The sequence below is a fragment of the Sarcophilus harrisii genome, chromosome 2 (assembly GCF_902635505.1).
Source record: "Sarcophilus harrisii chromosome 2, mSarHar1.11, whole genome shotgun sequence".
In the NCBI taxonomy this organism is placed as follows: domain Eukaryota; kingdom Metazoa; phylum Chordata; class Mammalia; order Dasyuromorphia; family Dasyuridae; genus Sarcophilus; species Sarcophilus harrisii.
Genome location: NC_045427.1, coordinates 389530642 through 389552465, shown reverse-complemented (window position 1 = coordinate 389552465; position 21824 = coordinate 389530642). Strand labels below are relative to the sequence as shown.

Below are 21824 nucleotides of genomic sequence, written 5' to 3'. Positions count from 1 at the left end.
ATTTTTTTTAATAGCCTTTTATTTACAGGATATATTCATGGGTAACTTTACAGCATTAACAACTGTAATGGCTATATTTCACTTAAGATAAGCAAGCATCTTGGAAATGCTAAAAACTTGCAGACTCCCAGAACAATCTCTGAAAACATCAGCACAAAAAGATTGAAACTTGTTACTGTGCCTCCCTACCTCAAGATAGAGCCCAATTTTAGCATAAAATTCATAAAGAAAAGAAAAAAATAGGCTGCGAAAAAGAACAATCAACAACAGAAATAATTTGATGACAAAAAGCTACTACACTGGCATGGAGGATTAAGATATAAATGTAAAAGAAAGGAACAAGGTGAGAGCAATTATAAGCAAAACTTCAAAGAAAAATGTGGATTAGACTATCTCCCACCAAGAATTTCTGGAAAAGTTAAAGAAACAGAAAAAAGTGGTAGGGGAAAATTGTGAAGAGAAATGAGAGCGATTGTTGGAATCTTTACAAATTGTTAAGCCATTAGAGCTGATGGAAACAGTGCTTGTGTTCACACCTTTAGAGAGCTCATAAGTATCTAAGTACTCAATGGAGTTCACACTTTTGGGAGAATTCAGGGCTTAGTATGGCTTAGTATGAGATATCCGAATTCACACCTCCCTTAGGGCCAGAGAGCACTCTGGGAGATAACCCAGAATCCCTCTCTCTCCAGAAGGAGGAGTTAACCTTTGGGAGATCATATATATATACAGGAAGCTCTTAGAGCTTGGGAGAGTTTTCTTGGGAACATTGCCTGGGGTCGGAGAGGAGCACTCTGGGAGGAAGCCCACAAGCCCTATCTTCAAGGCAAGAGATTCATTGCATTTTCCACCTTGGTGCTGGCTGGAGGCTGAAGAAAGCAGAGGCAGAAGCCAAGGACAAAGCTGCAAGATCTCTTGGAACCAAGCAGAGAGATAGGCCTGAGCTAACCGTGCTATATTGAAGGACACAATAAAAGATCTGAACTCTTTTATACCTGGCTGTGTTTTGGAAAAAAAACACAACAAGCGATGAAAAAAATTATGAAAAGAAAATCAACAGTTTGATAAAAGAGGAACAAAAATAGTCAAAAAAAAAACTGTTTCTAGTATCTGCAGTTTACTTCATAATAAGATAAAAGGTCAGAATGTTCAAATAAAAGAAATCATAGTATCAATCAAGGTTAATTACAAAATGAATACTACTTGGTATTTTTTTTTAAAGATTCAGGGACTTAACTAAGTTCTTTAGTTCTGCTATTAAATAATGTATTTCATTTGTCCATCAAAATCAAGTAGCAATGATCTAAAGAATCAAGTTACACTCTGATTATTTTTTAACACCACCAACTAGAAAATGTACATGATTTTATTACACAGTACAATGTCATCAGAGATCAGATAATATGAAAAGCAGACTAATTTCCTGAATACATAAATGAAAACCTGTGGCATTAAATTCATGTACAGAAAATTAACACCTTAAAGGAATTGGTCCAATGAAAAGAGCGACAAAAAATTCATTGAAGAAAAGAACACTTTAAAAAACAAAGTTGGCCAAATGGGGAAAAAATAAATACAAAAACACATTGAAAAAGCACATTGAAAAAAAGAATTTCTTAAAAATTAGAATTGCTTATGCTGAATTAATGATTCCATGAGACTTCAAGAAACAATTAAACAAAGTCAAAATAATTAAAAAAAAAAAAAACAGGAGAAAATGTGAAATGTCATTGGGGAATAAAACTGATATGGAAAGTAGATCAAAGAGAGAGAATTAAAAATTATCAGATTACTTTAAAGTTATAATAAAAGAAAAAATCAATTTTCATATTTCAAGAAATTTTAAAGGAAAACTGCTTTGGTATCTTACAGGCAAAGGAAAAAATGGAGACTGGAGGAAGCTACCAATCAGCTTCTGAAAGAGATCCCAAAGTGAAAAGTTGCAAGAATATTATAGTCAAATCCCAGAGGTTCCCATTCAAGGAGAAAATATTGCAAAAGGGCAGAACTAAATAAGTTAAAAATCATGGAAAAACAGTCAGGATCACACAAAATTTATTATCATCTACGAATGAAGAAAGGTTTGGAATGTTATTCTAGAAGGCAAAGGAGCTAGAATTAAGATAAAAAATAAAACTGAATATAATCCTTTAATCATGAACATTTAATGAAAAAGAGGATGTTCAAGCATTCCTGATGAAAAGACCAGAATTGAAATTAAAATATAATATTCAAACAAAAGACTCAAGTGAAGCATGAAAAGGGAAACATTAAAGAATACTCATGAGGAACTCTATGTCAGACTGCTTGCATTTCCATATGGAAAGATAATACATGTAACTCCTAAGAATTTTATCTTTATTAGAATAGTTAGAAAGTATCTATAGAGATAGAAGACATGAGTGTAAATTCCTTATGTTGGGTTGACCTGTAAGAAATTTAAATATGCAAACAAATAAATAAATGTAGATGTGAGAAAGAGGGAAGCACAGGGAGAAAGGGAAAGGGAGAGAGATGAGGGAAAATTTTCTCACATTAAAAAGGCATGCAAAGAAGATTTTTATTGTGGCATGGAAATTGTGGGAATGGCAGACAGTGCTTAAACTTCACTCATTCAAATTGGGTCAAAATAGAAAGAATATATATATATATATATATATATATATACACATACACATACATATATGCGCATATATATATATACATGCATGTACACACATACACACACTCAGCTGGATAAAAAATAATCTATTTTATCCAATAGGGAAATAAGAGAAAAGAGTGATAGGAATTATAGGGGGGTGATGATAAAAGAGAGGATGGAGAAATGGAGGCAGTGGTCAGAAGGAAAGCAGACTTTTGAAGAGGGACAGGATAAAAAAAGAGAGAAAAAAACTTAAGAAAGTAGTATAGAAGAAAACATACAGTTAGTAATCCTAACTGAGAATGTGAATGAGAGGAAATAACCTTGAAAACAGAAGTGTAAGCAGAATGGATTAGAAATAAGACTCTAACAATATGTTGCATACAAGAGATATGCTTAAAAGAGAAAAATACATAGTAAAAATAAAGGGTTGTAGTATCACCATTATACTTTGGTTGAAGTAAAAAAGACTGAGGCAGCAATCATGATTTTATACAAAGCCAAAGCAAAAATAGAAGTAATTAAAAGAGTTAATCACTGAAGCTACATTTTGCTAAAAGAAGCAATAGTCAATGAAGCAATTTCAAAAAAAAATTAAAGCAAGTTTCTCTGATAAAAATCTAATTTCTCAAATATATGAATTAAGACTAATTTATTTTATTTTTTATTTTTTTTACATGACCAAAACATTATTTTGCTGTACAAAAAGAATCAGACTCTGAAATATTGTACAATTAGCTTGTGAAGGAAATAAAAATCAAACATAAATATAGGTTGGGTTCAGTAATGGGTTTGTCATCCAGGTTCTTTCTTCATGGCTCCAGTTCATTACTGCTCCATTGGAAATGATTTGGTTGATCTGTTTGAGGATGCCAGGTCCATCGAATTCATCATATTATTGTTGTTGAAGTATAATAACTCCTGGTCCTGCTCATTTCCTCGCACAATTCTTAAAGTTCTGGCCTTTCTGATATCATCCTGTTGGTTTTCTTAAGAACGTAATATTCCTTTTATACCCAATTTATTCAAGCCATTCTCCAACGTGGACATCCATTCAGTTTCCAGTTTCTAACCACACAAAAGGGCTGCCACAAACTTCTTGGGTCCCCTTTCCTTCTTTATAACTCTTTGGGTTAATCCCAGTATAACACTGCTGGATCAAAGGGTATGCAAATTTGATAACTTTTGAATAGTTCCAAACTACTCCCAAAATGGTTGGATTCTTCCAACTCCACCAACAATGCATCAATGTCCCAGTTTTCCCGCATCCTCCAACAATCATATTTTTTCCTGTCATCTTAGAATCGACGGTGTGTGGTATCTTAGATTGTCTTAATTTTGCATTTCTCTGATTAATAAGACTTGGAGCATCTTTTCATATGATAGAAATGTTTCAGTTTCTTCATCTGAGTTTTGTTCATATCCGTTGACCATTTTTCAATTGGAGAATGGCGATTTTTATAAATTAGGAATTTTAATATTTTGGAAAAGAGGCCTTTACAAACCTGATTGTAAAAAATTTTGCTTCCCTTCAATCTTGTCTCTTACTTTTGTTTGTACAAAAACTTTTCGTTTGGTATAATAAATTTTCTATTTTGTGATCGTAATGATCTTAGTTCTTCTTTGGTCATAAAACCTCCCCTTCCCAAGGTCTGAGAGGATCCTTGTTCCTCTAATTTATTAATAATTTACTTTACCTAGGTCATGAACCCATTTTAACCTTATCTTGGTTAGTTTGATGGATCAATGCCTAGTTTCTGCCATACTAGTTTAATTTTTTCCCAAAATTTTATCAAAAGTAAGTTGTTATCCCGTGGGGTCTTTGGGTTTTCAAAGAAGGTTTTATATTTTTGACTGTTTTTTCCTTTGAATCTTTCCCGATCAGCTAATCTATTCCTTGCAATACCAAATAGTTTTGGTAACTGCTGTCTATAATTAAAATTTTAGGTCTGGTACAGCTAAAAACCTTCATTTGATTTTTTTTCATTAATTCCCTGAAATTCAATTTTTGTTTTCCATAAATTTTGTTTTATTTTTTCTAGGTCATTAAAATAGTTTTTGGGACCTGATTTACGCTAAATAAATAAATTATTTAGGTAATATTGTCATCTTTATTATATTTGTCCCCTATCCGACATTTAATATTTTTTCCAATTGGTTAATCAAAAATATTCAACTTTAATTTGTAAAAGTGGTCTGTAATTTTGTTAAAGTTTTGATTATCCCTTGGCAGAAGATTCCTAAATTTTTATATTATCAGTAGTTACTTTAAATGGTTTCTTTTGTAACTCTGATGTTGGATTTTTGTAATAAAAGCTGATGACTTTGTGGGTTTATTTTAACCAACAACTTTGCAAAGTTGTGGATTATTTCTAATCTTTTAGTAGAACTTGGGGTTCTCTAATTCCACAAGTCATCGGCAAAAGGTGATAATTTGGTTTCCCTTCCATTCTTATTCCTTTAATCTCTTTCCGCTTTAGCTAATTTAGGTTTCAAACAAATTTAAATTAAAAGTGATAGTAACCTTTTTCCTCCAGATCTTTTGGGAATGGGTTGTCTCATTACATATGATTACGTGGTTTTAAATAATTGATTATTTTAGAAAAGTCCATTTTCCTATACCCAAATGTTTTTTAATAGGAATGGATTTTGTTTTACCAAATGCTTTTCTGCTTATTGAGATGATCATTGGTTTTGAATTTGATTTTAACATGGCCAATTATTTATAGTTTTCCTAATATTAACCAGCCCTGCATTCCTGGTAAAATCCTATTGATCATAGTTATTATCTTGGGAAATGATTTTTTTTTCTTTTTAAATATCTTAAAATTTAAGATTTTAATAATTCTAGATTGGTCTAAATTTTTCTTTCTTGTTTTCAACCTCCTGGTTTGGATCGACCATGTCGTTATAGAAGGAATTTGGAGGGACTCCTTTAAACCCTATTTTATCAAATAATTTATATAGTATTGGGGCCAATTGTTCTTTAAATGTTTGGTAAAATTCAATTAAACCCCGGTCCTGGGGTTTTTTCTTAGGGAGTTGTTTAATTCCTGTTCTACTTTTTTCTGAAATGGTACTTTCCAATTTACTTCCTCCTTTAGTCTGGGAAGTCTATATTTTTGGAGGGGTCATCCATTTCCTTAGGTTTCAAATTTATTGGCATAAAGTTGAGCAAAATAACTCTATTATTTTCAATTTTCTTCATTGGGGAAGGTTCTCCCTTTTCATTTTTAAGACTACTAATTTCATTTCCTCCCTCCTTTTCTAATAAGTTTATCAAAATCTATTTTATTGCTTTTTCATAGAACCAACTTTAGTTTTATTATGTTCAATATTTTTTACTTAAATTTTTTAATTTTCCTTTTAATTTTTAAATTTCAAATTTATATTTATTGGGGTTTTAATTTGGTCTTTTTTTTGGTTTTTTAGTTGCAAGCCCCTCATTTTTTTCTTTTCTTTTTGTTCTAAGTCTAAGGAATTAAAATTCCCTCTTAACCCTTTGGCATCCCACAAATTTTGGTATGATTTATCATTGTCATTATCTTGAGGAAATTTTAATTGTATCATAATTTGCTGCTTCACCCAATCATTCTTTAAGATGAGTTGTTTAGTTTCCATACTTTTTGGTCATTTCCCCTAACTTTTTGTTGAATGTAGTTTTTACATCATGATCTGAAAAGAAAGCATTTCTATTTTTTTCTTGCATTTAATTTGAGGTCTTTTGTCCTAATATGGTAGTTTTTGAATAGGTTCCATGAATCTGAGGAAAAAAGTATATTCCTTTCTATCTCCATTCAATTTTCTCCAAAGACTAAATACCTAATTTTTTCTAATACTATTTATTTTTAACCTCTTATTTGTTTTGTGGTTTGATTGCCCAATTCTAGTGCAAAGGGAGACTCCCTTATTATTTTGGTCCATTTTTCGCCCTCTTAACTTCCAGGAAGTTGGATGCCATACCATTAGTCAGATATGTTTTAATTAATTGTTTTTTACCTTTTAGGGATGGTTTCCTTATCTCTTTTTAATTAATCAATTTTGCTTTTTGATCTGGGAAAAGATCTACCTTTTTGATCACCCAAAGCAAATAGATTTTGCTCCAGCCTTTTACCTTTACTTATATGTATCTCATTTTATGTTTTTGTAAACAACATATTGTAGGGTTGTTTTTGATCCATCTCTTTTCGCCTCCCTTTTTGGGGGGGTTCATCCCATTCCATTTAATTAAATTACTAAATCTGTATTTCCTGCCATCTTTAACCCCGATTAGCCTTATTTTTCCCCAACCCCTCTTTTCCCCTTTTTAAAATGACCTCTTTTGTCTTACCCTTTTATAATCCTCCCCCCCTTTGGTTTTTCCCCTTCCTTCCCTTATTACTCTTTTTTTTTTCCCTTTTCCTCCCCCGTTTTTAAAAGGGGAGAATTTTCTCAAAAAATTAATTATTTTTCTTTGGAAAACCTGATGAGTAAAGATTCCCAAAATGTTCCTCCCCTTAAATTCCCCAGAAATAAAGTTTCCCTTTTAGGTTGGTTTTTCTTTTTTACCCTCCTTAATTTTCGCCAACCCTTTCCATATCTACTTCCCTTTTTATTTATATCAGTAAATCAAATTATACATTATTCTTTTTGTTATCCACAAAAAATACAATTCCGGGTTAACCTTTTTCACTCTTTGAGTTCTATGTTGAAGATCAAATTTTGTGTTTAGTTCTGGTCTTTTTTCCTTTAGAAACAAATGGAATTCATTTGTTTATTAATTCCATCTTCTTCCCCTGGAAAATGCTCCAGCTTAGTTTATTCTTGGGCATCCCAAAGTTCTTTTTTGAATATCAATTCCCCCCACCTTTAATGTGGGAAAGATTTTAAAATTATTGTGGCACCCCGGTTTAAAAATTGGTTTTTTTTTGGGGCTTGTAAAATGTTTTCCTTAATCTGATGTTCTGAAATTTGGCCACAATATTCCTTGGGGTTTTGTTTTTAGGGTTTTTTTCAAAGGGTTCGTAATTCTTTCAATGCCATTTTCCTTCAAATTATATCTGGGAGTTTCTTTGATGATTTCTTGTAAAATAGTTTGGCCTTTTTTCATATATTTGGAAAGTCCAATAACCTGATTATCTCTCCTAGTCTTTTTTCCAAGTCTGTCGTTTTTGGTGATAACGGTTTTCAGTTTGTCATTTTTTGTTTTGCTTATGATTCTTTTTTAATGAATCTGTTTTAATTTTTTCAGTTCTAATTTTTAAAATTATTTTCTTGTTTTTCTTCTTTCTTTATATGTCCAATTGAGTTTTTAAATTTTGTTTTTTTGGAATTTTTTTCATTTCACTATTTTTTTTTTCTTTAATGAATTATTTTCTTTTTAATTCACAGATCCTACTTTTTCAGTTCTTTGTCTTTTCAATTCACAGATCCTACTTTGTTCGAGTTCTTTGTCTTTTCAATTCCAAATCCTCCAGTGATTCTTTATTTTTTCAATTCCCAAATTCTTACTTTCCTGAATTTTTCTTTCCAATTCATTTCAGGTTGTTGCTCTCTTTAAGGCTTCTCTTTCCTTTCCCTTTTATCTTCAACTCTCTTTTGGACTTTTAATGGTCTCTTCTTGGAAGCATCATGTAAGGATGACAATCTGGTCCATTTTGCTGTTTGTGGTCTTTTTCAGGTTTGCTGACCTGCTCTTTTCTGAAAGGCTGAGATTTCTTTTCTCTTTTTATTCATGTTTTAAAAAGCCTTTAGGGTTTCTCCTAGGCAAGGGGTTACCAGCCCTCGAGACAGGGAGAGATTAAACGATTTCCGGCTCCATATGGGGTGCTCTGGTGAGTTTTCCCTTCCCCAAAGGAGTGGATTCAGCACTGGCCAGCTTAGGTGCCCAGTGGGTTGCTTTGCCCTAGGCTAGAAGAAGGGCAAAGTGTCACTGCCCAGGCCGACCTCTTGGGGACTTTGGTATTCAGCTGACCTCAGACCGATTCTACGAACTCTGCGGTCTGCCCCGCTCTGCCCGACAAATCAACCCTAAGCTTCCGGCTGGCCGGCCCCCCCTGCGTGGGTTAGGGCTAACCCGGGCTGTGTCCTCCTCCCGTGCAGTCCAACTCCCCAAGGAAAAGCCGTACTGTGGGTTGGGGCTGCGGCTTGTGCTGATATCTGGCTTAACTTTTGGTTTGACCTCCTCGGAACCCTAATTTTCTCTCCCAGTCGGCTGATCTCCCCCTGGCCCCAAGAACCAACCCTTTTTGGCGGACCAGATTTTCTTCTGCTGGTGAGTTTTATTTCTTATCTTTACGAATTGTAGCAGTCAAGACTATTTTTGAGGCTCGATATAATATTGATAAAGAGGGTAAGAGAAGAGCTTAGAAAGTCGTGTGTGCCTTCTCCGCCATCTTGGCTCCGCCCCGACTAATTTATTTAAAAAAAAAATTAGAGCTATTCTCTTTTTAAAATTTTTTTTTATTTTTTTAAATAACTTTATTGACAGAACCCATGCCAGGGTAATTTTTTACATTATCCCTTGCATTCACTTCTGTTCTGATTTTTCCCCTCCCTCCCTCCACCCTCTCCCCCAGATGACAAGCAGTCCTATACATATTAGATAGGTTACAGTAGATTTTGGATACAATATATGTGTGCAAAACCAAACAGTTCTCTTGTTGCTCAGGGAGAATAGGATTTAGAAGGTATAAATAACCCGGGAAGAAGAACAAAAATGCAAGCAGTTTACATTCATTTCCTAGTGTTCTTTCTTTGGGTGTAGCTGCTTCTGTCCATCCTTGATCAATTGAAACTAAGTTAGATCTTGTCTTTGTTGAAGAAATCCACTTCCATCAGAATACATCCTCATACAGTATCGTTGTTGAGGTATATAATGATCTCCTGGTTCTGTTCATTTCACTCAGCATCAGTTCATGTAAGTTAGAACTATTCTCAATTGAGAAATGATCAAAGTGTATGAACAGGCAGTTTTCAGAAGAAATCAAATCTATCCATACTCATGAAAAACATGCTCTAAATCATCACCTTATACCTATCAGAAACAAAAATGCTGAAGTGAATGAGGTAATATAGGTACGATTAATAGATGATGGAGAAATGAACTGGTTCAACTATTCTGGAGAACAATCTGGGAACTAAGCCTAACGAGCTATAAAACTGTGCATATTCTTTGATCCAGTAATCCCACTACTAAATCCTCCCATGAGACCAAAAAAAAAAAAAAAAAGAAAAGAACTTATTGTATACAAAAATATTTAGCTGTGTGTGCGTGTATGTGTGTATGTGTGTGTGTGTGTGTGTGTGTGTGTGTGAGTAATGAACTGAGTATAGCAGGTACAAGATTATAAACTTTTTGGCTCTATTTACAAGATTATGAGATTTTAAATCTATGAGTTCCAGTCACCAGATGATCCTGTTTTTTAGCATTTTATTGAAATATCTAGTATTTTATAGTTTACTTGAAACTCAGAGTTGGAAGAAAGGTTCCTAGCCATCTCATTCTGAATCAGAAATGAACTTTACAACTTCTGAGATTACCTCCAATTTTATTTTAATTTATACCATGTGCTCAAATAGTTGTTTTCATGATGTCTCTCCCATTAGAAAGGGAAAACACTATTTTTAAGAGATTCTTTTTGCCTTTGTATCCACTTAGTATCTCAGACATAGTAGGCACTTAACAAATGCTTCTGAATTGAATGATTAGTTGTCCAATTAGTACTTGAAAACTTTCAAAAATTGAGCACACAGGAATCTCTTAATTACTTTTTGGTTAATTCTAGTTATTAGAAAGATTTTCCTTTCACTGAACCAAAGTGTGATCCTCTTGAAGGGGGTATCATTTCATCCCAGGGTCTCCTCAACTCTTCCCTCTGGGGTAAAGCAGAATCATTATAACATTTCTTCCAAATGATACCCTTAAGTATGCTACCTGGAGTAAGAATTATGACTTGCTGTATTTTCAGGGTTGAAATGGCATACAGCACTTGATTGGGTATTGAAATGTCTCCCTAAGGGTTTTAAATTAGGAAAACATATTTTTAAAATTTAGAAGCATCAGCAAATGGATCATTTTCAGAAAACCATAAATGAGCTAATGTAGTGTTCAGGACAAGCTGTGAATTGGCCCTCAAAGGAGGTTTATAATGATAACCTGCTGTAAAAATTACCACCACTTTTTCAGGCATTTTTCCCCATATGCTTGGGAATCTTGTCATTTCCTGGCAGTCACTGTAACTGAAAGGCCTCTAAGTTCAAGAATTGGACTTGGGCTAGGGCTCCACTTTGCAACAAAGAAAGATCTTTGAAGCTGGGTTTGAATTTGGGATCAACCATTTACCAACTGTATGAACTTGACAATTCATTCATTTATCTGGGCCTCAATTTTTCTCACTTGTAAAATTAGTGGAATATGCCATGTATTTTTCTTTTAGTACTGAGAATCATGATCATATAATTTTTCTTACTTTTTTTTACTTTCAAATATGTCTAAGAAACTGAGTTCAAGGCTGAAGAAGGTTACATGGTTTACAGAATATCCTTATTTTCTTCTAAATCAGTTGTCTGATGATAGAAATGACTCCTTGAACACAAGAAAGGGAACAAGAATATCCTTGGAATTTCAAGTAAGATTGTACCCTTTAATTTCTGTGTAGTAGAATGTAAATTCAATTAAGCTCATTAAATATTTTAAAAGTGCATCAAAATGTGCAAGGTGATAGAGATACAAAGATGAAAAATGATACATCCTCTGTCCTCAAGGAACTTTTACCCAGTTTTTCACTCCATTTCAACCCCTGCCTTTATACTTGGAGTATTATACATCACTATTCATATTTGAGGATACTCAAACTTATTGTCACACCTCTTATTGTCACAAATTTATTGATACACAAACTTATTGTCTACCTCTATTTTAAGGAACCTGAACTGCTTTCTGACCATGGCTTCTACCCATATATATCATACACACACACATATATATCATTCCTCCTGAGTATATTTTCCCTTCTTCTTCTAATTCTTTTGCTCTGTCCTTCTTTACTGTCACTCTGCTTTAGCATTACTTTTCAATCTTTTAGATCTTAATCATAGCATGAACTATAAATAGTTCTTCATTATGTCTTCCTTTGTCCTCAGATCTCTTGTTCCTTTTGTTTTTCCTCTCCCCCTCCATTTACCCATTTCTTATTCACAATCCTTATTTATTTATTTATTTTTGCTGAGGCAGTTGGGGGTAAGTGACTTGCCCAGGGTCACCCAGCTAGGAAGTATTTCTGAAACCAGATTTGAACTTAGGTCCTCCCAACTTCAGGGTTGGTGTTCTATCCACTATGCCACCTAGCTGCCCCTCTTATTCATAATTCTGATCTCTCTTGACATCTGCCAGTCCCTTACTACTCTGGTACTTCTGAGATCCTTTGGAGAAAGTTATACAACAATATAGGAATGGTTCAACATAAATTTAACTTGTCTAGTTTTAATTTGGCTACTTCACACTCTACTCCAAGCCTACTCTTGCCTCAACCTACATACAGAAACTATTGTTGACCAGGCCCAGCTCAGGCTAATCTAATAATTCAGGTACAATATAATAATCAAACAAAATACTTGTAGAACATCTAACAATTATGAAAAGGAGCTTTACTTAGCTATAGTACAGAAAGGATACTCAGAAGGAATATAGCACTGCTTCAAATAGATGTGCTCTAAGACCTAATTTCCATAATAATAACTAGCATTTACATAAAACTTTACTGTTTGCAGAAGATTTATTAATGCTATCTCACTTAATTCTCCCAACAAATTCTTAAGGTAGGTGTTATTATTAATCCTATTTAGTAAATGAGGAAACTGAGGTTGAAAGGTTAAATGTTTTGCCCAAGGACACACAAGTACAGGTTTTCCTTTCTCCTCACTACCCTTTCCTTCCTTTTCTCCTTCTTTCTCCTTTTCCCTTATTTCCCTTGGTCCATATGAGTATCATAAGTAGGTTCTTTGACCAAAGGAATCTAAATTTTGATTGCAAGATATCTTAGACAAATTAAGGACTGGATTTCTTTCTCAAAGATTTGCCTTAAATTCAAATCATTCACTGTTTTGTTGATTTTCTAACAATAGGTATCAGTCCAAGCCAGTCTTACTTGATCATTGTTGGGCCCAAATGGCTCAGGATGAGTGTAAATAGAACTCTTTTGGCCAGAAACACTGAGGATCTGCCTCTAGCATATTGATTTTTTTTCTTTTTAATTAGATAAAGTCTTTTTTTTTTTTTTTTTTTGGCCTAGTCTTGAAGGGGGGGATGGGGGAGGAAACTGTTACCTTTACTGAAACTGTGCTCCCTTTAAGATTATCACTCTGAAACTGTATTCCCTTTTGATCTGTGATCCATTTTGGAATCTTCCCCCAGATAAGTTATCTTTTGGGAATGCCAGACCCTTTGATTCAATTAGAAATCTTGGTGAAAAAGACCCCCTTTGAAGTGTTTTTAATTCCAATTGTAGATCTGGGCTGGATACTAATAAGCATCTAGGCCTGGAAATTTTGGCTTCCTTTTCAACCTGAAGCCTCAAGACTCTTTTTAAAGGGGAGTTTCTAAACTTACTCTTTGCAGAAGGTCCAAAGCAGCTTGTTCTGCTTCTAGGACCCTGCCCACTTGAGAAGGCATTCTCTTCTCAGTGCCAGCCTCCATTTCCCTAATAGGACTTTGCCACTATGAAGTCAGTCTCTTAGCAAAGCTGGCTTCCTATCCAACGATAAACTTTCATTTTTGCCAATTAATATTTCCGGTTTCATGAATTCTTTCATGAAGAACCTGCAGCAACAATAAGAGGATTTTAACAACTCTCTGACTGCCACTAATCTCATCATTTTGGTTCTCTGACTAGGAATCAAAGGGATCCTAATCTCATCAGTCTTAATCACTGAATGAGTTTTGTTTAAGTCAATCTGAGATCCAGGAAAGATCTTAACTTCAAAAGACCAAGTCTCCCACTGTATCCAGAGCCATCTCCAGTCATCCTGATCTCCATGCCACAGGACACAGGCTCTGGAGGAGTGAGGCTGGTAACTTTGTATAGCATTATTAGTTTCCTGAATTAGTATAGCATTAGTTTCCTGAAAACTCCCTGGTTTTTGTTTTATGAATATTTTCCCCCCACACCATCGTCAGTTAGTTTGTGCATTTGCTATTAACTGAGTCAGCACAGTTAAGGATCATGCCTAAATGAAGGGCCAGGTCAGTTCTCCTAGAGCCTCCACAGCTGTGAATGATAACATTGGAAGGCGTTGCAAAGCAGCTTTTACTTACACAGATGTTCCTTGTGGTTTGAAAATGAACTTAATTGGAGGCAAGAGGAAATAGGAGAGATGTCAGAGAACACAAGTGTCTCTCAGTCTCCTTGTATCATCATCTGCTCACATGAAGAGATTCATTCTACAGGTCTAAGTTAGACCTCCAGCAATCACTGGCAGGTGGATCCCATATCAGAACAATAGTTGTCTTCGAGAACAAAGGACAAAAACATTTTTTATGATATATAAGAAATTTATTCAAATATATAAAGAACAAGAAGTACTTTCCAATTGATAAATTGTCAAAGGAAATTGTTCTTAAAGGAAGATAGTCAAGCTATCACCAGCAAGAGAGAAAAAAAGTTCAAAATTACTAATAATTATAAAAATTAAAATTAAATCTACTTAGAGGTTCCAATTACATCAGATTGGCAAAGATGACAAAAAGGAAAAATGAAGTTTTTTTGTGTAGTGGAGCAATATGAACAAGATCATGTGGTAGGGAAATTACCTGGACATACGCTGTAAAATTGGATTAGAGAAGGGAAATAATAGAGGCCAGAAGAGCAGTAATATTCTGGGTATTCTAGCAGGCTATTCTAATAGCCTAGGCAGGAGGACATTAGGCTTCCAGAGGCAAATAATGGGCGGAATGGGTCTAGGGCATTCATTATGGAGTAACATTATGGAGATAGAAGCAACAGGGGTTTGAATGATTTTATGTCTGGGCCAAGGAAAAAATAAGAGTCAAATGTGACTCAAAGGTTGAAAGTCAGGTTGGACCAGTGCTAGCAACAGAAACAAAGAAGATAATGAAAGAGGCAATTTTGAGAAAGATGATTGAGGTATTTGCAAGTTATCTAGGTCAGAATTTCTTAACTTTTTTTTGTGTTGGAGAGCTTTTGGGTAGTCTAAAGCATATAATCCTTTCTCAATCAATCAAATACTAAATCTATCAATTAACATTTGGTAATGAGATTTATTTTTCTAGTGTTTTTAAATTCATAAAACAAAAAAATGTAGATTATAATAAAAACCAAATATATTAAATAACATATATTAAAATATGGAAAAAATCACAGGTCCCAGTTTAGAACCCTTGATATAAGTAGAGATCCCCAGTGCACTAATGGAAATTGGAGCTTTCGGCTTTAAAATGGTAGTGGGGTGGGGGGGAGCAGTTTTGTGACTAATGTTTTCAAATATTTAAATGGACAATTTAAAGAGGCAGTAAGGGCTGTGAGAAACACTGAAAAGTTGGGTTTCTATAGAGTATTGCAAGTTTCCAGGTAGTGTAGAATAGTGGATACCATTGATCAATAGGTTTCCAGAATGTGAGAGGTTAAGGAAGGTTAAGATTCCAGACAACAATTACGTTTTTGGAAGTCTTGAGCAGACAAGGAATTGGGTAGTTTGGAAAGCAGAGGCAGATTCAGCCAACCAGAAAGAGTCTTATGGTTTTGAGAAACCCAAAAGCCAATCTAGCTCAAACTATTTGGGGTTGGTAACCTGACGACCAAATCAATATTGCATCTGTTTAGTAGGCTAATTGAATATTAAACAATATACCCCATAGGAGAAGTTTTCCACCATTTTTGAACATAGGATGTGTGATGGGGGGGGGTATGTTTATACATATTTAGGGGAAAATATTTTGTGGGCTTATTAGAAAGATTGTAACCCAGAAGGGAACACACCAACTGATTCTCTGAAGGGAAGGGCTGCACCAAGCTGGCAAATATAAGACTTCTCTTGCTTCTGTACTCAGTGTTCCCTCTTCCTGGAGAGAAGCAAGACTTCTTCAGGCCATCTTAACAAGAATGTTAAGATGATTCTTTAAGTTTCTTCTTTAATAAAGTTCCCTCAAATTCCCTCAATATCTGATTTTTCAGTGTCAAGAGTGTCTTTCTAACAGGGCCTTCCTGAAAGCTCCTTGAATTTCACTTACCTACTCAGGTCTGAGTATATTATTTAAACAAAGGGAAGAAGACAAGAGAAGGAGATGATTATCTTCTTACTATGTTGTAAACTTCATGCCTGATAATTGGAGAGAGATAGGCCAAAGTCCAGCTCATGAAATAATAATTGATCATTAAAACAGCCAGTAGATGTTAGCTTCCCAAAGAAAAGCATATGCTTTAAAAAAACTGCTTGAAAATCAGTGGCAAATTTTCTAGCAGGTTATCATTAACAAGCTCCTTTGAGGGCCAATTCACAGCTTATCTTGAACACTACATTAACTCATTTATGGTTTTCCATAAATGCTCTCTTTCTTCACATCCCCCAAACCTGAAAAAAATATGCTTTCTTAATTCAAAACCTTCATGGAGATATTTGAACAGTCAGACAATTTTGGTAGTATAATCTCTGGCCTTCATGATTCATATTCTAGGTAACTGGCTCAGGATGGCAAATTTAGCACCCCTGATTCATGGACCAGACAGGATACTTTAGCACCTACCACTCTTCCTCATAAATGGAATCCCTCTCTGGCTGACAAGTTTTGTTCAGTTTCCCTATTTCAGTTCTAGGAAACTACCAGCTTAATTGGTCTCACATACTCCATTTAAACATTTTATTTTTATTTGTCCAATAAGGAGTTTGTAGAATACCAACAAGGAAATTAATTTTTTTAAAGTTTGCATCATATCGTTATCTTCTTTTCATATCTTTTTCTAGCCCCTATTACTCTCTTTCTCAAGAGAGACATAAACTGCCTCCTCTTCTCTCTATTCTCAATCACCCCTTCTAATGGCTAGATCCTGATTCTGAGCCCTACTGTGACTCCCATTTGTTGCTAGATAAATAGCAATCATTTCCATCTGTTCCCAGAACTGTTTTCTTGAAAATGCCATTAAATTTAGATGCTGATAGAAAACTGTTTACATTGTTTGATCACAGCAATGAAGCAGCCTTTACAAATGATAAAAAGCCTGAAATACAAAAAGAAACTCCAATGTCTACCTTTGCTGTCTTCATGCCATCTGTTTATCCCTTAAGATATAACCAGGAAGCTCTGGGCATAAAATAAAAACCTGTTGCACTATAAGGCAGCATAAAATCACAGTCATAGCTGTTTACATTTAGTGAACTTTGCAGCTTACAAAACAACATCTTCCCCAAATGCCTCACAGGTCTGTAGTTCAAGTGATAGGTTCCCTATTTAACAGAAAAGAAAAGTAAAGTCCATCAAGGTTAAGTGATTTTGCCCAGGATCATGCTGCTATGTTAGTTCCAAGATTAGGACTTTATTCCTGCTATACATTGCAGCTCAGAAGATATCCTATCTTTAATTTTTCATTAGAATAATTAAGTAGACCATAAACAAATTGCTTTCTTTCTTTCCATCCTTCCTTCCCTTCTACCTACCTACCTTTGATCCTCCCTTCCTTTTCTTTCTTTCTTTTTTTGCTAAACTTTGTCCTTAATCTTTCATGGAATGTATAAGGCCTACTTTCCTTCCTTCCTTCCTTCCTTCCTTCCTTCCTTCCTTCCTTCCTTCCTTCCTTCCTTCCTTCCTTCCTTCCTTCCTTCCTTCCTTCCTTCCTCCCTTCCTTCCTTCCTTTCCTCCTTCCAAACTTCCCTCCTTCTCTCCCCCTCTCTCCCTCCCTCCTTCCTTCCTTCCTTCCTTCCTTCCTTCCTTCCTTCCTTCCTTCCTTCCTTCCTTCCTTCCTTCCTTCCTTCCTTCCTTCCTTCCTTCCTTCCTTCCTTCCTTCCTTCCTTCCTTTCTCTTTCCATCCTGTCACTGGAGTTTGATACTTAAGGAGTTGGGCTGTTCAAAGAATTAGGGTATTCTTTCATTGGAAGTATTTAAGCTGGACCAGGATGACCACACAGCAGATACATAGAGGGTAGAGATTACCATTCATGCATGGGATGGACTAAATAACTATGGATGTCCCTTCCAACTCTCAAATTGTTTGGCTTGAATATTAGATCTTCTGCTTAAAATCTGTTTGACCTTAGGCAAGTCCTTTCAGCTATTTCAGGCCCCAGTTCCCTCATCTATAAAATAAGGGGGTTAAGGTTAATTATCTGAGACCTAGCCTTTGGGAAGAATTTTAAATGTTACCTTGCTGGCATTTTGCTGAATGAGAGACAGCTTATTTTCTACCTGTTAAATGCAAGAATAAGAATATTTTCTGGTGTGTGTGTGTGTGTGTGTGTGTGTGTGTCTGTGCATATGTGGCCTATGAGTGTCTGGTTGTGTGAATGCAATTGAAGATGCAGGGAGGGGAAAGGGGGAAATGGAGTAAAGGGGGAAAAAGATGAAAGGAATATAAAGAAAGAGAAGGACTGAAAGAAGAAGGAAAGAGAGATAAACAGTGATAAGAAGAGGGATAGAATAGGGAAAGAAGAAGGGAAGGAAGGAAGGAAATGAAAGAAGACTACCCAAAAAATAAAATCAAGCACTATCTTTTTCAACAGATCAACTATTCACTATTCCATACCATTAAAATGTCTTGTTACCCTTAAAATGTCTTGTTACCCATGGTCACATCTGAACCACATATAGGAACATTTGCATTTATAAGCCACTTTCTTGGGAGATGGATAAGTAACATTAAACTAAAAAAAATAATCCTCAACCCATTATACAGTAATAGCTGGCATCTAAATAGCATTATTACTACCAGCACTTAGATATAAATATCTATCTATCTATCTATATATATATATATATAGATATAGATATAGATATTATCCCATACTAAGGTAATAAAATGTCAAATTATATTTGTTTATGGTATAAATCTTTCATTTTCTACTACATTACAAATGTAGTGAGATCCTAATCTTTTAAAATAAACTTTTCCCTGTTTGTAAAATTGTCTTAGCATGTTACCCTATTATGAGGGGTGCTGGAAAAATCATTTGTGATACTGACCAGGAACTTTTCACTCTGTTGACTATGGAAAAAAAAAACAGAATCGAGAGGGTAAAGACAACACTTATCTTCTAAATGGTCTTGGGAATCTGTGAGATAAAGAACACTAGATTGACTCTAACTGTGGAGAGCTGGTGTCAAGTTATGATATGCTAAGCTTGTATGATATATATGATATACAAGCTTTGTAATCTTGAGTGTGTCTCATAACCAAGGTAAGTAAGTTAGGGGAAATATTTGTTCTATCAAAATCACATTACTATTATTAAATATGTACTGGTCCAGTCAATAAGAAGATTTTTCAACATCTCAGACTGAAGGCTTGTAAGACTTAAATCTCACATGGACAGAAGCCAGCTCTCACACTTTTATATGATCCACTGGAACTAATACCAGCAATTCTGAGCATGCTCCATTGGCTGGTCCCTAAAAAGCAAACCAAATTTGATACACAAAAATCTAACATTTTTAGGATTTTTAGGAGGAAGAATAATGTAGTGAAAAGAGTGTTGTTTGGGAGCTGGAAGACCTATTTTTTATAATAGCTTTTTATTTTCAAAATACATACAAAGACAGTTTTCAACATTCATCCTTGCAAAACCTTGTGTTTCACATTTTCCTCCCTCCCTTTCCCCCATCCCCTCCCATAGACAGCAAGTAATCCAATATATCTTTTTTTTTTTTTTTAATAGCCTTTAATTTTACAGGATATATACATGGTAACTTTACAGCATTAACAATTCAAACCTCTTGTTCCAATTTTTCCCTCTTACCCCCCCTCCCTGATGGCAGGATGACCAGTAGATGTTAATATTTAAAATATAACTTAGATACACAATAAGTATACATGACCAAAACATTATTTTGTACAAAAGAATCAGACTCTGAATTATTGTACAAATTACTTGTGAAGGAAATCAAAGATGCAGGTGTGCATAATATAGGGACTGGAATTCAATATAATGGTTTTAGTCATCTCCCAGAGTTCTTTTCTGGGTATAGATTGGTTCAGTTCTTACTGCTCCATTAAAAGATTTGGTTGATCTTGTTGCTGAGGATGGCCTGATCCATCAGGACAGTCATCATCTAGTAGTTGTTGAAGTATATAATGATCTCCTGGTCCTTCATTTCACTCCAGCATCAGTTGTTAAGTCTCTCAGGCCTTCTGAAATCATCCTGTTGGTCATTTCTTACAGAACAGTAATATTCCATAATTTTCATATACCACAATTTATTCAGCCATTCTCAACTGATGGACATCCATTCAGTTTCCAGTTTCTAGCCACTACAAAGGGCTGCCACAAATTCTGCACATACAGGTCCCTTTCCCTTCTTTATAATCTCTTTGGGATATAATCCCAGTATAACACTGCTGGATCAAAGGGTATGCACAGTTTGATAACTTTTTGAGCATAGTTCAAACTACTCTCCAAAATGGTTGATTCGTTCCAACTCCACAACAATGAATCAATGTCCCAGTTTTCCCAATCCCCTCCAACAATCATCATTATTTTTCCTGTCATCTTAGCCAATCGCAGGTGTGTAGTGGTATCTTGGAGTTGTCTTAATTTGCATTTCCTGATTAATAATGACTTGGGCATCTTTTCATATGACTAGAAATAGTTTAATTTCTTCATCGAAATTGTCTGTTCATATCCTTTGACCATTTTTCAATTGGAGAATGACGATTTTTTATAAATTAAGTTAATTCTCTATATATTTTGAAATGAGGCCTTTATCAGAACCTTTGACTGTAAAAATATTTTTCCAGTTTATTGCTTCCTTCTAATCTTGTCTGCATTAGTTTTGTTTGTACAAAAACTTTCAGTTTGGTATAATCAAATTTTCTATTTTGTGATCAGTAATGATCTTAGTTCTGCTTTGGTCATAAAACCTTCCCCTTCCACAGGTCTGAGGTAAACTATCCCATGTTCCTCTAATTTATTAATAATTTCATTCTTTATGCCTGGGTCATGAACCCATTTTGACCTTATCTTGGTATCGGCGTTAAGTATGGATCAATGCCTAGTTTCTGCCATATTAGTTTCCAATTTTCCCAATTTTTATCAAACAGTAAGTTCTTATCCCAAAGCTGGGATCTTTGGGTTTGTCAAAGACTAGGTTGCTATATTTGTTGACTGTTTTATCCCTTGAACCTACTCTTTCCACTGATCAACTAATCTATTCCTTAGCCAATACCAAAGGTTTTGGAACTGCTGCTCATAATATAATTTAGATCTGGTACAGCTAAGCACCTTCATTTGATTTTTTTTCATTAATTCCCTTGGAAATTCTTGACCTTTTGTTTTTCCATTGAACTTTGTTGTTATTTTTCTAGGTCATTAAAATAGTTTTTGGGAGTCTATTGGTATAGCGCTAAATAAATAGATTAGTTTAGGTAATATTGTCATCTTTATTATATTTGCTCGCCTATCCAAGAGCATTTAATATTTTTCAATTGGTTAGATCAGACTTAATTTGTGTGAAAAGTGGTCTGTAATTTTGCTCATAAAGTTTCTGATTTCCCTTGGCAGATGGATTCCTAAATATTTTATATTATCAGTAGTTACTTTTAAATGGAATTTCTCTTTGTAACTCTGACTGTTGGATTTTATTAGTGATATATAAGAATGCTGATGACTTATGTGGGTTTATTTTATAACCAACAACTTTGCTAAAGTTGTGGATTATTTCTAATAACTTTTAGCAGAATCTCTGGGGTTCTCTAAGTATACCATCATGTCATCGGCAAAGAGTGATAATTTGGCTTCCTCATTGCCTATTCTTATTCCTTTAATCTCTTTCTCAGCTCTTATTGCTATAGCTAGCGTTTCTAATACCAATATTAAAAGTAACGGTGATAGTGGGCAACCTTGTTTCCTCCAGATCTTATTAGGAATGGTTGCAGTTTGTCTCCATTACATTGATGCTTACTGATGGTTTTAAATAGATGCTGCTGATTATTTTAAGGAAAAGTCCATTTATTCCTATACTCTCAAGTGTTTTTAATAGGAA

General features: G+C 34.7%; 1 protein-coding gene and 1 long non-coding RNA gene across 3 annotated transcripts in view; one reads left to right on the top strand and one right to left on the bottom strand.

Annotated features, from left to right (window-relative positions):
• The window catches only part of SGCD (sarcoglycan delta), a 1334163-nt gene that overhangs the window by 333654 nt on the left and 978685 nt on the right, over positions 1–21824 (bottom strand). The window lies entirely within an intron of this gene.
• Positions 11122–21824, top strand: part of LOC116421057 — a 32285-nt gene continuing 21582 nt past the window's right edge. Inside the window, exon 1 of the long non-coding RNA XR_004231376.1 lies at positions 11122–11253. This is a non-coding gene — a long non-coding RNA (uncharacterized LOC116421057). The remainder of the gene's footprint in view (positions 11254–21824) is intronic.